Source organism: Bos grunniens, chromosome 29 (genome assembly GCF_055505025.1).
Source record: "Bos grunniens cultivar Pamir isolate PY7600 chromosome 29, Bosgru_T2T1.0, whole genome shotgun sequence".
NCBI classification, from domain to species: domain Eukaryota; kingdom Metazoa; phylum Chordata; class Mammalia; order Artiodactyla; family Bovidae; genus Bos; species Bos grunniens.
In genome coordinates, this window is record NC_141193.1 from 26,427,131 (window position 1) to 26,438,764 (window position 11,634).

Here is an 11,634-nt window from a genome sequence, read left to right on the forward strand (position 1 = left end):
ATGAGGAAGAAGACCAAGAAGGGAGAGAGTTCTCTACCAGATATCAGGACTTTGAAAGATCATGAAGTCCGTGTGGTATGGTGCAAGAACTCACAGATGATTCAAAAAAACAGAATAGACCTTCCCCAAATAAACCCAACACACTCTTGCTTTACTGCATGGAATAGTGAATAACGTCTCAGACCAAAGGACCTAGTTTATGGAGACCTCGTTGTAGTTTTGATTTGCATTTCGCTGATAATTAGAGACGTTGCGCATCTTTTCATGTGCCTGAGGGCCATCTGCATGTCTTCTCTGGAGAAGCATCACAAGGCACGCGCTGGAGCAGACACTGTCGATGACTCGATCCACAGCCCTGGCTTCACCTGAGTCAGCAGTGGACAACTGAGGCCGACAGCATCCCACCGCAAGGACCTGCCTCTGAGACCTTTCTCTGGTGCCGCAGAAGCCTGTCCACTCAAGTGCAGAGCAGCCCACAGAGGATTTATGCCCTTGGGGACAACTTGAAACCAGTAAGATACAGTAGTTAGTAGATTAATGGCCAGCTTTCCCGTCCCTCTTTGGGATGAGTGGGAGGCATGTTCTACAGCGCTCTGTGAAAAGTGAAAATGTCATCACTCAATCATGTCTGACTCTGTGACCCCATGGACTGCAGCCCACCAGGTTCCTCGTCCACAGAATTCTCAGGCAAGAATACTGGAGTGGGTTGCCATTCCTTTCTCCGGGGGATCTTCCCAACCCAGGGATCGAACCCAGGTCTCCCTCACTACAGGCGGATTCTCTACCTTCTGAGCCACGGGGAAGCACCATAGAGCTCTTTGGAGGCTCCCCAAATGGGATTGATTGATCCAGTTGCCCACAGTGGCAATCAAGGAACGCTTCCCTGGCTTTCTCTCCTATCACCTTGCTGGTGCCCTGAGACACCTGGGGCAGTAGAATGAGTCCACCCTAAACTCTGTGCCTCAGGCGCTTCCTCTGCCTCGAAAGTGCTTCCCTCACAGATTAACAGTCTACACTCAAGTCCTTTCTTGGGATCTGATAAGACAACTAGCATCTGCACTCTGAGTTGTAACTAAGGATTGAATTATGTTCCCTAAAATCATATGTTGATCTTGAGCGACAGCGATGTAAAATGACAGCCACCATGGGCTCAGACAATTTACGCAAACCGAATATACAGCCTTAAAATAGAAGAGTGGACCCAGATATCCAGAAGCCCCTTGTAAGATCTGTAACAAAAATTAATCTGAATGGAGTTAATAGTTCTAATGGAGTGGTGGACCCAAGAGCCACATCAGCTAGCAAAGTGGCAGAATTCATACAGCATTAGAGCTGTCCTGTAAGAGCTCCAGCCCCTAACGATGTCTAAAAATATGAAGCCTCTTCAGCTGCCCTGAAGGACAGTATTACAGCAGTTAATCAAAAAGAAAAACCACAGGCCTCCCATACCTCCGTTCGATTTAAGCAGTCTCCATTTTCCACAGTAGTAAATTTTCTAGAAGCGTCGTATAGACCTCAAAGTACAGGAAAGGAAGCTCCCAATCAAAGGCAGCGTAAGAAACTTGTTGTTGTTTGGTCGTAACTGATACTAATTTTTTGTCCACTTGAAATATATGTTGTGCTATAACAACAACAACAACAACAAATGTTGAAATCCTAACCCCCAGTACCTCAGAATGTGACCTTATTTAGAAACAGGGTCTTTGCAAGTGTAATTAATGAAGAGGTTCTACTGCAATAGGGTGACCCTTAGGGCACTGTGCCCACTGTCCTTATACGAAGATAGCAGAAGGATATGAGGGACGAGGGCCACGTGCAGATGGAGAGACAGGAGCTGCGCAGCTGCAAAGCAAGGATGGCTGCTGCCCGCTTCCACCAGAAGCTGCGAAGAGGCAAGGAAGGATTCCACCCAGAATCTCAGAGGGAGCACAGCCCTGCCAACACCTCGTTTCAGACTTACAGCCTCCAGAACTGAGAATAACTTTCTGTGCTTTAAAGTCACCCAGTTTGAGAGACTGAGTTACGGAAGCTCTAGGAAAGAAGTACACTTAGATACCGAACAGAAATACGTGAATACATATGTTGTTATTGTTGTTCAGTCACCCGGTCATGTCTGACTCTTAGCACACCAGGCCTCCCTGTCCCTCACCATCTCCCGGGGTCTGCCCAAGTTCACGTCCATTGCATCATGGACATGGTGATGCCGTCCAGCCATCTCATCCTCTGATGCCCTCTTCTCCTTCTGCCTTCGATCGTTCCCAGCATCAGGGACTTTTCCAATGAGTCGGCTGTTCCCATCAGGTGATCAAAATACTGGAGCTTCAGCTTTAGCATCAGTCCTTCCAATGAGTATTCAGGACTGATTTCTCTTAAGATTGGCTGATGGTATATTGAACACCTTCAGACCTGAGGGACTCATTTTTTGGTGTTGTATCTTTTTGGCCCTTTATACAGTTCATGAGGTTCTCACGGCAAGTATACTGGGGTGGTTTGCCATTCCCTCCTCCAGAGGATCATGTTTTGTCAGAACTCACCAGTACGACCTGTCTGTCTTCGGTGACCCTGCACAGCATGGCTCATAGCTTCATTGAGTTATGCAAGCCCCTTCACCATGACATGGCAGTGATCCATGAAGGGGTGAATTCAGATATGTACCAAGAAATATGTACACAAATGTTCAGAGCAGTTATCATGGTCAGTACAAGAAGACCTGGGAACAGTTCCCACATCCACTGACAAAATTGTGATGTCAGTGTCCCCCAGCCATGAAAATATTTGTGGGTGGGTGCTGAGTGAGTGCTGAATGAGAGCAGTCAGAGACAAAATGATGCTAAATGTGATTCCATTTACATAAGGGTCACACTACCGTCAGGCGTGGGCACACGTGTAGGTTTGTAAAACTATTGGGTCAGCCAAAAAGTTCATCCAGGTTTTTTGTAACATCATTTTGGCCAACCCAGTAGAAAGAAAAGCAAGGACGGGAACAGTGGTCAGGAAAGCTAAGAGGCTCTGGGTTGCTGGCGGCATCCTTTTTTTGGTGACTTGGGTGGTGATTTTACAAGCAGCTGCTTTTCTAATAGATCATGGAGTTATGCATCTTTGTGCACTTTTTCTTGTGAGTGTTTTACTTCACAATAAGTTTGTACAAAGTAGACACTACCCCAGGTGCCCGTGTGGCCACAACACCCAGTGAGTGCCGTAGGGCAGTGGAGAATGATGTGCCTGGTCGTGAGCAGACTGAAGTTCCCAAATCCAGAACTCAAGGATATTCGCTGTGTCCACCTTGACACTAACCCATGTGTGAGCTTGCACAGGGTAACACCAGTTCCCTACACCTCAACCCCCTTGGAGGTAATGTGAGACTAACCCCACCTGTCCTGCAGGATTCAGGGAAGAGATGCATCTGGCGGTGCCACATGCTGCGAAGAACTTATTCCATCTTCCTCGTCCTCCCAGCTCCAGCTCCCCTGGCCCTGCTGTCTCTGCAGTGTGCCAGGGAACGAAGTGCCTCACCGCCAGATGGCAGAACCGGATCCAGTATGGAAGGAGGCGGAGAGGCCCGTCTGGAGCCCAGGCAAGGGGAAATGTCCTGAAGGTCAGGAATAGGGACCAGGCTGCTTTCTAAGACAGTAAGTGCCCCACCACCGTGGAAGAGCAAGCACAGGCTGAGGGACCCCCTGACACAGCAGCAGCAGGGGGATCCCAGCCCTGGTCGGCAGGTGAGTTTTGGGGGGTCTTTGGAGCTTACTTGGCAAGATTGCTTCAGACGAGGCACAGTGGAAAGAGCATTGCTGTCTAGAGCCCTGAGTGCCTGGCTCCTGTCCTGGTGTCTCCCTCGGATGAGGGCCACCTATTCTCAAGGCCATAGTTTTCCCATCTATGTAATGAACTAGTTCAGTGTTTCCTGACTACCCCTAGCCCAGGAACCACACGGCCTCCCTTTAGTGCGTGGGGAATCAGAATGTGTGGACGGCAAGGCCTCTCCCAGTTCCTGCCATTCCAGGCAGCAATTAGGGGCAGCCCTTTCTACTCACAGGGCTTCCTTTGTGGCTCAGACGGTAAAGAATCTGCCTGCAGTGCAGGAGACCTGGGTTCGATCCCTGGGTTAGGAAGATCCCCTGAAGAAGGGAATGGCAACCCACGCTACTATTCTTGCCCGGAGAATCCCATGGACAGAGGAGCCTGGAGGGCTACAGTCCATGGGATCACAAAGATTTGGACATGACTGAGATCAGCCCTGGGATTTCTTTGGAAGGAATGGTGCTAAAGCTGAAACTCCAATACTTTGGCCACCTCATGTGAAGACTTGACTCACTGGAAAAGACTCTGATGCTGGGAGGGATTGGGCAGGAGGAGACGGGGACGACAGAGGATGAGATGGCTGGATGGCATCACTGACTCGATGGACGTGAGTCTGGGTGAACTCCGGGAGTTGGTGATGGACAGGGAGGCCTGGTGTGCTGCGATTCATGGGGTCACAAAGAGTCGGACACGAATGAGCGACTGAACTGAACGGAACTGAACTGAGCGACTATCACTTTCACTTTTACTCACAATGGCCACCAGGGGGCAGCAAAGCCCAAGCAATGCCAATTCTCCATTGGAATGGAGCTGCTTTTGCAAAAATTTTTTCTTTTAAAGAATCTATTTTTTTTTTAATTATTCATTTATTTATTTGGCTGCATTAGGCCTTAGCTACAGCACATAGGATCTTTGTTGTGTCGGGTGGATCTTTTGCCGTGGCTCACAGACTCTCTAGTTGTGGCATCTGGGCTTAGAAGTTGCAGAGCATTGGCTCAGTTGCACTGCAGCAAAATTTTCTCTCCCTCCTTCCTCCTGCCCTCTCCCTCTCTCATTAAAAAAAAAAAAAAAAAAGAAACCACTGGATATTATCCTCAGAAAATTGAGTAGTATTTTCCCTGTATCCTATGCTTGGAGGATGAAGCTGCATTCCCTATAAAGAGAACAAGAAAAGAAATTATTGTGTGTTAGACACCTTATTAAGCCAAGTAATTTGCCTTCATGTGGCCTAACAATTGTGTGACTTGGTATCATCATCCCCACTCTATAGAATGTTTTAAGGGACTTGTGCAAAGTCTCACTAATAAGGATCTGAACTCACAGGCAGCCAGATTCCAGAGCTTAGCGTCCCTCCTACACCACAAGGCACCCTCCCCCTGCAGCTGCTGGGACGCTCACATCCATAATCTCACTGGTGTCCACCCCAGTCCCGCATATTAGGCCGAGAAGGCCCTGTTGCACTCAGAGGAGGAAACTGCAGCTCAGAGAGGGGAGGGAAATTGTCCCAGAACAAATCCTGAGCTAACGGTGCCACGGGAACAAGAACCCAGGTGTCCTGGCCTCCTTTCCTGAGCAATTGGGGAAGAAATCAGGCACACGAGCTCTGGAGTTGGATAGAATAGGTTTAAATCCCAGCTGCCCTGTTTGTAAACCGTAACCCTGAGGAAGCTGTTACTCCCTGAGCCTCAGTTTGCTCATCTGTAAAATAAACATGAAATACCCACCTGTAGATGCTGTGTCCTATCCCAGCATCCATCTTCCTCCCCTTCCTAACTACACCCTGATACTGCGAAAGCATCTACCCCTCCCCCCACAAGGTCATGTGACTCAAGGAGCCTGACTCCCATCCCATGGTGGGAGTCATGGTCTAACGTAAAGACCCTGGTGCATTTCCTAAGGCATGGGTCAGAAATAGACCTAGGATGCAGTTTGTGGGAAAGTCTTTGGGGGAAGGGGTCACTTATGAGAGAGTTTCTTATTTCTTAAGAGAGATCCTCAGGGGAGAAACGCTTCCTCTTCCTCTGACTATTGTCATGTCTGAAAGGTGACCCCCCAACCTGGCGTAGTCATCTTATGCCCCGCCCCGAGGATGAAGCAGTGTAGAGGGGAGCAGAGCTGAGACAGAACCGGGTCCTGTGGTCCAGCCACTGACTCATCCATGGCAGGAGTCCCCCATCTCTCTGGACGCCCAGTTAAATGAGATAATCCATGGAGTCCGAGGAATCCAGGTTTCTGTAAGTAGACACTGGGAGGAGGCCTGACAGAGGCTTGAGGGAGGTCCACCCGCTGTGACGAGTCCTGTAAACCGCCGAGTGCAGCGCCTGGTGGCTGCCAGCACTAAACCGATGGGAGCTGCTTCTCCGCTGGGGGTTGCTTGCCCACCGTGGGACAACACCACCAAATACTCTGTGCGGTGTGGAGTGCTGGCCAAGACCCTGTGTCCCGCATTGGCCTCCCTGGGTCTAAACTCCAGTTCTGGCACTTACATCAGAGGTGTGTGATCTTGGGCCAGTCATTTAATACTTCAGTGCCTCAGTTTCCCCACCTGTGACATGGAAATGACAGTAATGGTACCTGCTTCTTAGGGTTACTGCAAAGGTGAATGAGCTGAGATCTGTGAGGCTCCCAGAAGTGTGTGACACTGTCGTAAGTGCTCAAATGTTAGCTGCTATCGTCATCGCTGTTCTGAAAAGGTTACCGAGATCTTGGCAGGCTGGAATTTATTTTGACCTCCTGCCTAGTGATGATGAATGTAGTTTATGATAGCTCAGTTGGTAAAGAATCCACTTGCAATGCAGAAGACCCTGGTTCGATTCCTGGGTCAGGAAGATCGGCTGGAGAAGGGATAGGCTACCCACTCCAGTATTTTTGGGCTTCCCTTGTGGCTCAGCTGGTAAAGAATCTGGCAGCAAAGCGGGAGACCTGGGTTCAATCCCTGGGTTGGGTTGGGAAGATCCTCCAGAGAAGGGATAGGGTACCCAGTCCAATATTCTTGCCTAGAGAATTCCATGGACTGTATAGTCCTGCTGCTGCTGCTGCTAAGTTGCTTCAGTTGTGTCCGACTCTGTGTGACCCCATAGACGGCAGCCCACCAGGCTCCCCCATCCCTGGGATTCTCCAGGCAAGAACACTGGAGTGGGTTGCCATTTCCTTCTCCAATGCGTGAAAGTGAAAAGTGAAAGGGAAGTCACTCAGTCGTGTCCGACTCTTAGTGACCCCATGGACTGCAGCCCACCAGGCTCCTCCATCCATGGGATTTTCCAGGCAAGAGTGCTGGAATGGGATGCCATTGCCTTCTCTGAGTCAGACGTGACTGAGTGACTTTCACCTTCACCTGTGATGGCAGTGCTTCTAGTCACCAGAAGAGGGACCCCTTCCGAGGTCCAAGAAAGATTTTTTTTATTTAAACTTTTTATTTTGTATTGGAGTACAGCTGATTAGTTCTCCCCTGGTAGCTCAGTCGGTAAAGAGTCTGCCTGCAATGCAGGAGACCAGCGTTCGATCCCCGGGTCAGGAAGATCCCTGGAGAAGGAAATGGCTACCCACTCCAGTACTCTTGCCTGGAAAATCCTATGGACAGAGGAGCCTGGCGGGCTACAGTCCATGGGGTCACAAGAATCGGACACAACTGAGCAACTAAACCACCACCGTAGACGATTAACAACGCTGTGATAGTTCAGGTGAACAGCGAAGGGATTCAGCCACACATGTGTACGAGTGAGCTCTTAGCAATGAATTGTCGCAGGAGATGCGTACTGGCAAAGCGAAAGACTTTATTGGGAAGGGGTGCCAGGGTGGAGACCTAGGGTGAAGGAACCAAGGAGACCTGCTCTGCCATGTAGCTCGCTGTCGTATGATTCACGGTGATGGGGTTAGCTTTCTGGGTTGTCTCTGGCCATTCATCTTGCCTGTGCCATATTTGGTGCCATTCATCTTGCCTGTGCCATATTTGGTCTGACTCAGGTCCTTTTTGGTGGCATATGCATCTCTCAGTCGCCATGGATTCCAGCATGAGGGTTTCTAGGAGGTTGGTAGGACATATTATGGGCTGGAGTCTCCTCCCTCCTTTTGGCCCCTCCTAAATTCTCCACCTAGTGTGTTCTTTATCTGGACCTCCTGTTATGAGACAACTCACGTGAGGTGTTATTATCATGCATGGCCAGGATGGGCAATTTCAGCTACTGGTTCCCTAACTCTAGGAGACCTGGGTTCCAGTTCAGACACTGCCACAAACTTGCTGTGTGACCTTTATAGAAACATTTCCATCTTTGGGCTCAGTATGGTCAGATATGTAAGAGAGGGACCACACCCTTGAGAGCTCAACTGCTGACCTCTTCCATCGCTCCCTGGCATGTCTTTGCTCTGTGTCCAGATGTGAGTGGGCCCTAGAGCCCCTCAGGTACCAGGATGGTGAAGGAACTTGGCAGGTGTCTGTGGGTTAGGATCCTTCCTCCTGCTCCTGTTAGGAGCTGACTGCGGAAGTCCTGGGGCCACAGGGAAGTGCAGTCTGTTTTAACGCAGCTGTCATCTTGAAATTCTTCCTGAATTTTGAACAAAGGCCCCTGGCCTTCCATGCCGCCCTGGGCCTCGCTGATGATGGAGTGGCCTGCTGTAGGTTCATGTGTCTGAGCCCTGAGTCCATTCGCTGAGCTGGGTGTGGGGTTAACCAGCCATGCCGACTGAGAGTGGGGAAAACTGGCTTGGCAGAGGCAAATAGAAATGCTCTAACCAAGAGGAGGGGCTGATGCCTCATGGGCAGTTAGACAGGTGCCCACATCAGTATGCAAGTGGGAAAGGTGCAAGGAGGGGTGGAAACTCTGTGCCAGTCTAGTGCCTCCTTACCTTGAACCTCCACAGTGGGTGCATTTTTGTGGAGAGCATCACACAACCGTGTTAGTGATACTCAACCCTTTCCCATGCCAGGCACTGTGCTATTTCCCATTTCATCCTCGCCGCGACCCCATGACATGAGTTTATTAACCCAGTGCTAATGATAAGTATTATCAAGTTAATACTAAAGTTAACTAAAGTTAACTAACATAAGTTAATAGTAAATATTAGTCACTTAATGTTAAGAGGCATTGTCTCTTCATCCCAACAGGACAACCAGCTAAGGAGTGCCACCCACAAGCCCGTGATGGGCACAGTGGGGTGAGAGGCTTCCTGTGTGTTCCTGGCATCCTCTGCTCCCACCCTGCATGGTCCCCATCACTCCACTGCAATGGCCGGTTACCTGAGTCTCCTCTGCAGATGGTGAGCTAAAGGTGTGCTGGACAACCATGGGGTTCTGGGACCGGGCACAGAACTTGGCTCCTGTCAGTAAAGGCGATAGGGACAGAGAATAAAGAAAGATAGAAGGAAATGCAGATGTTTAAAGGACTGCGCGTCAGGCAGAAAAATGAGAAGGAAATGGGGAGGAAATTGAGATAGAAGGAAGCCAGGTGCAAGGAAGTTCGGAAGGTAAACTCCATAGGTGTGCTCGGGAGATAAAGTTACATCAGCAAGGATAGAAAAACGGCTTACAAATGGTGACCAGCAGAAGCAAGCAGTCTTAACAGTGCATCAGACTGATAATAGAACTTCGTATAATTTAGTGGAATATAATCTTGTATTGACTTGTAGGCGTGCTGATGGTTGTGATATTGATATTTGCATTCCAATACTGTTTTGTGAGTAATGCATGTAGGTTAAAGCAAATATATTGTGTGCAATAACAATCATTCTCACATATTGTGAGAGAAGAGAGATTAAAAACATGCAGTAGGGAACCCTGTGCTGCTGTAGATCATAAATATGATTTCTCTGTCTCTCTCTCCCTCCCCTGAAAGGGCAGAGAAGCAATGATATTACAGTACAAATCAACACATTAAGCCACCAGGTCTTGATATCTAAATACCGTTTCCCATTTAAAAAAATAATCCTGAGCTTCTTGGAGCAGTGGCTGATTCCAGGTATGGGGCAGAAAAATTACAAGGTGAGCCTGGAAGTTGGTTGTCCCAGAAAGCACGGAGGCGCTCAAGAGCTACTGGAGACATATCTGAGGGTCACAGAGGCCAGCTTAAAGGGACTCCCAGTGGCTGAGTCTGAGATCATTGAGCATCAAAAAAACCCAATGATACTGATGCATGATAACATAATTTAATAAGACAAACATCCCTGGATCCATGGAGATAGCCAAAGGTTAAAAGTGCTGCCACTCAGAGGTATAGTGTTCAGCCTCAGGCCTCCTTCTGTTGCCAAGAAGGCATAAAGAGACCATCAGGAGGAATCTGGGGAAACAAAGGTTAGGAACAGTTCTACATACATAATATTGTGAAGTAAAGACTCCAATACTTTGGTGACCTGATACAAAGAGCCAACTCATTGGAAAAGACCCTGACGCTGGGAAAGATCGAAGGCAGGAGGAGAAGGGGGCAGCAGAGGATGAGATGGTTGGATGGCATCACCAACTCAATGGACAAGAATTGGAGCAAACTCCAGGAGATAGTAAAGGACAGGGAAGCCTGGTGTGCTGCAGTCCATGGGGTGGCAAAGAGTTGGACACAACTTAGCGACTGAATAATAACAACAGCAGCAAAGAGACTTCATGGTGAAAGTGAAGTGAAGAGAAAATCCCTGACTCTTTGCGACCCCATAGACTATATAGTCCACGGACTTCTCCAGGCCAGAATGCTGGAGTGGGTAGCCTTTCCCTTCTCTAGGGGATCTTCCCAACCCAGGGATTGAACCCAGGTCTCCCACATTTCAAGCAGATTCTTTACCAGCTGAGCCACAAGGGAAGCCCGCTTCAGGGCGAGAGAGGAGGCATTTGCTCACCTGTGTTTTAAATGGGAAATTGCACTAAAGTTCCAGATTTCCTGCTTCCCCCAGGCAATCTGACCCTCATTCCCGCATGGAAACAATCAGCTGGAAAGAGCAGCAGACTTTGGGATGGGCTCTGCGTCCTGCGGCTCACCAGTGCTGGGCCCCTTCTCTTTGTGTCGCCTGCCTGGTCCCCGAAGTCATCAGTAGTTATGACCGGTACTTAAAACTGCGCCTCTGAGAGTTAGAGTCTGCGTTAGGAGTCAGAGTCCAACCACCCTCCCCACATCATGCAGCTACCTCCTCTTTAGCCCCCATTCTGGGGAGAAGGAAATTATCACATGAAACAGGGGGAGAAGTAGATTGAACTGGAGTGAGACCACTCCCTAGGCATAAAGAGTAGGATTTTCCAAAACAATTCAGTGGAAGGCTTCCTGATTAATATATGAAGAGGGAGGCTTTTTTGGGGTGGGGAGGGGCGGGGAGGCTCTTTTGAAGGGAGGCCAAATATAATGATGGGACGGAATTGAGGGATAGGGTTAGGAAGCAGGTGAAGGGTTTAAGTTCTTAAATGCTGCAGAAGACACTGGTGGCTGTGCACCCAATAATTATCCTACTCTTCTTCTGACTCACAGAACCCCAACTTCATTCAGGCAACAATGTACCCCACCACAGAAAGTGAACCATGATTCAGTTCAGTTCAGTTCAGTCGCTCAGTCGTGTCCGACTCTTTGTGACCCCATGGTCTGCAGCATGGCAGGCTTCCCTGTCCATCACCAACTCCCAGAGCTTACTCAAACTCATGTCCACTGAGTCGCTGATGCCATCCAGCCATCTCATCCTCTGTCATCCTCTTCTCCTCCTGTCCTCAATTTTTCCCAGCATCAGGGTCTTTTCAAATGAGTCAGTTCTTCACATCACAAGGCCAAAGTATTGGAGTTTCAGCTTCAGCATCAGCCCTTCCAATGAATATTCAGGACTGATTTCCTTTAGGATGGACTGGTTGGATCTCCTTGCAGTCCAAGGGACTCT

General features: G+C 49.0%; 1 pseudogene across 1 annotated transcript; it reads left to right on the forward strand.

Moving 5' to 3' along the window:
* On the forward strand, nucleotides 1-3,096 carry LOC147342434 (ubiquitin-conjugating enzyme E2 variant 1-like; annotated as a pseudogene). Its single transcript, XR_015157739.1, has 2 exons — nucleotides 1-75; nucleotides 1,155-3,096. The product of XR_015157739.1 is annotated as a ubiquitin-conjugating enzyme E2 variant 1-like (transcript).
* The last annotated feature ends 8,538 nt before the right edge of the window (nucleotides 3,097-11,634 follow it).